The 2,500-nt window shown below is 49.3% G+C and overlaps 7 non-coding genes and 1 pseudogene across 7 annotated transcripts in view; all 8 read left to right on the top strand.

The window, feature by feature from the left end:
- The first annotated feature begins 17 nt into the window (after window positions 1-17).
- On the top strand, window positions 18-126 carry LOC128466131 (uncharacterized; annotated as a pseudogene).
- Window positions 127-344: 218 nt separating this feature from the next.
- On the top strand, window positions 345-463 carry LOC128463398 (5S ribosomal RNA). Its single transcript, XR_008343297.1, has one exon. It is a non-coding gene; the product is annotated as a 5S ribosomal RNA (ribosomal RNA).
- A 221-nt stretch (window positions 464-684) lies between these two features.
- On the top strand, window positions 685-803 carry LOC128465425 (5S ribosomal RNA). Its single transcript, XR_008345204.1, has one exon. It is a non-coding gene; the product is annotated as a 5S ribosomal RNA (ribosomal RNA).
- Window positions 804-1,042: 239 nt separating this feature from the next.
- Window positions 1,043-1,161, top strand: LOC128465113 (5S ribosomal RNA). The gene has a single exon (XR_008344908.1). It is a non-coding gene; the product is annotated as a 5S ribosomal RNA (ribosomal RNA).
- Window positions 1,162-1,382: 221 nt separating this feature from the next.
- On the top strand, window positions 1,383-1,501 carry LOC128463385 (5S ribosomal RNA). The gene has a single exon (XR_008343284.1). It is a non-coding gene; the product is annotated as a 5S ribosomal RNA (ribosomal RNA).
- Window positions 1,502-1,689: 188 nt separating this feature from the next.
- LOC128463975 (5S ribosomal RNA) lies at window positions 1,690-1,808 on the top strand. Its single transcript, XR_008343838.1, has one exon. It is a non-coding gene; the product is annotated as a 5S ribosomal RNA (ribosomal RNA).
- Window positions 1,809-2,038: 230 nt separating this feature from the next.
- LOC128465413 (5S ribosomal RNA) lies at window positions 2,039-2,157 on the top strand. Its single transcript, XR_008345192.1, has one exon. It is a non-coding gene; the product is annotated as a 5S ribosomal RNA (ribosomal RNA).
- A 234-nt stretch (window positions 2,158-2,391) lies between these two features.
- LOC128463737 (5S ribosomal RNA) overlaps window positions 2,392-2,500 on the top strand; it is a 119-nt gene continuing 10 nt past the window's right edge. Inside the window, exon 1 of the ribosomal RNA XR_008343616.1 lies at window positions 2,392-2,500. This exon is cut by the window's right edge and continues 10 nt beyond it. This is a non-coding gene — a ribosomal RNA (5S ribosomal RNA).

Here is a 2,500-nt window from a genome sequence, read left to right as displayed (position 1 = left end):
AAATAAAACACTTTCACACCTGCGGCCATACCACCCTGAAAGCACCTGATCTCGGAAGCTAAGCAGGTTTGGGCCTGGTTAGTACCTGGATGGGAGACCGCCTGGGAATACCAGGTGTTGTAGGCTTTTAATTTTTTCTCACAGTCCGGGGAGAGCTTTTTGCCATGTGTTTCTTGCTCATCATCAAAGCTTTAAACCCTTATTTGAACCTTCTCACCTTCTCTGTCCTGTCCCAGGGCTTATAATTCTTTCTGTCTGACGACAAGCAGCAGCAGCAGCAGCAGCAGCAGCAGCAGCAGCAGCAGCAGCAACAGAATAAGAGAAGTAAAATAAAACACTTTCACACCTGCGGCCATACCACCCTGAAAGCGCCTGATCTCGTCTGATCTCGGAAGCTAAGCAGGGTTGGGCCTGGTTAGTACCTGAATGGGAGACCGCCTGGGAATACCAGGTGTTGTAGGCTTTTAATTTTTTCTCACAGTCCGGGGAGAGCTTTTTGCCATGTGTTTCTTGCTCATCATCAAAGCTTTAAACCCTTATTTGAACCTTCTCACCTTCTCTGTCCTGTCCCAGGGCTTATAATTCTTTCTGTCTGACGACAAGCAGCAGCAGCAGCAGCAGCAGCAGCAGCAGCAGCAGCAGCAGCAGCAACAGAATAAGAGAAGTAAAATAAAACACTTTCACACCTGCGGCCATACCACCCTGAAAGCGCCCGATCTCGTCTGATCTCGGAAGCTAAGCAGGGTTGGGCCTGGTTAGTACCTGGATGGGAGACCGCCTGGGAATACCAGGTGTTGTAGGCTTTTAATTTTTTCTCACAGTCCGGGGAGAGCTTTTTGCCATGTGTTTCTTGCTCATCATCAAAGCTTTAAACCCTTATTTGAACCTTCTCACCTTCTCTGTCCTGTCCCAGGGCTTATAATTCTTTCTGTCTGACGATGACAAGCAGCAGCAGCAGCAGCAGCAGCAGCAGCAGCAGCAGCAGCAGCAGCAGCAGCAGCAGCAGCAACAGAATAAGAGAAGTAAAATAAAACGCTTCCACACCTGTGGCCATACCACCCTGAAAGCGCCTGATCTCGTCTGATCTCGGAAGCTAAGCAGGGTTGGGCCTGGTTAGTACCTGGATGGGAGACAGCCTGGGAATACCAGGTGTTGTAGGCTTTTAATTTTTTCTCACAGTCCGGGGAGAGCTTTTTGCCATGTGTTTCTTGCTCATCATCAAAGCTTTAAACCCTTATTTGGACCTTCTCACCTTCTCTGTCCTGTCCCAGGGCTTATAATTCTTTCTGTCTGACGACAAGCAGCAGCAGCAGCAGCAGCAGCAGCAGCAGCAGCAGCAGCAGCAGCAACAGAATAAGAGAAGTAAAATAAAAAACTTTCACACCTGCAGCCATACCACCCTGAAAGCGCCCGATCTCGTCTGATCTCGGAAGCTAAGCAGAGTTGGGCCTGGTTAGTACCTGGATGGGAGACCGCCTGGGAATACCAGGTGTTGTAGGCTTTTAATTTTTTCTCACAGTCCGGGGAGAGCTTTTTGCCATGTGTTTCTTGCTCATCATCAAAGCTTTAAACCCTTATTTGAACCTTCTCACCTTCTCTGTCCTGTCCCAGGGCTTATAATTATTTCTGTCTGATGACAAGCAGCAGCAGCAGCAACAGAATAAGAGAAGTAAAATAAAACACTTTCACACCTGCGGTCATACCACCCTGAAAGCTCCCGATCTCGTCTGATCTCGGAAGCTAAGCAGGGTTGGGCCTGGTTAGTACCTGGATGGGAGACCGCCTGGGGATACCAGGTGTTGTAGGCTTTTAATTTTTTCTCACAGTCCGGGGAGAGCTTTTTGCCATGTGTTTCTTGCTCATCATCAAAGCTTTAAACCCTTATTTGAACCTTCTCACCTTCTCTGTCCTGTCCCAGGGCTTATAATTCTTTCTGTCTGACGACAAGCAGCAGCAGCAGCAGCAGCAGCAGCAGCAGCAGCAGCAGCAGCAGCAGCAGCAGCAACAGAATAAGAGAAGTAAAATAAAAAACTTTCACACCTGCGGCCATACCACCCTGAAAGCGCCCGATCTCGTCTGATCTCGGAAGCTAAGCAGGGTTGGGCCTGGTTAGTACCTGGATGGGAGACCGCCTGGGAATACCAGGTGTTGTAGGCTTTTTCTTTTCTCACAGTCCGGGGAGAGCTTTTTGCCATGTGTTTCTTGCTCATCATCAAAGCTTTAAACCCTTATTTGAACCTTCTCACCTTCTCTGTCCTGTCCCAGGGCTTATAATTATTTCTGTCTGATGACAAGCAGCAGCAGCAGCAGCAGCAGCAGCAGCAGCAGCAGCAGCAGCAGCAGCAGCAGCAGCAGCAACAGAATAAGAGAAGTAAAATAAAACACTTTCACACCTGCGGCCATACCACCCTGAAAGCGCCCGATCTCGTCTGATCTCGGAAGCTAAGCAGGGTTGGGCCTGGTTAGTACCTGGGTGGGAGACCGCCTGGGGATACCAGGT

This window comes from Spea bombifrons, chromosome 9 (assembly GCF_027358695.1).
Source record: "Spea bombifrons isolate aSpeBom1 chromosome 9, aSpeBom1.2.pri, whole genome shotgun sequence".
Taxonomy (NCBI): Eukaryota; Metazoa; Chordata; class Amphibia; order Anura; family Pelobatidae; genus Spea; species Spea bombifrons.
Note: the sequence above shows the minus strand (reverse complement) of the source record. Positions and strands in the feature narration are given on the sequence as shown.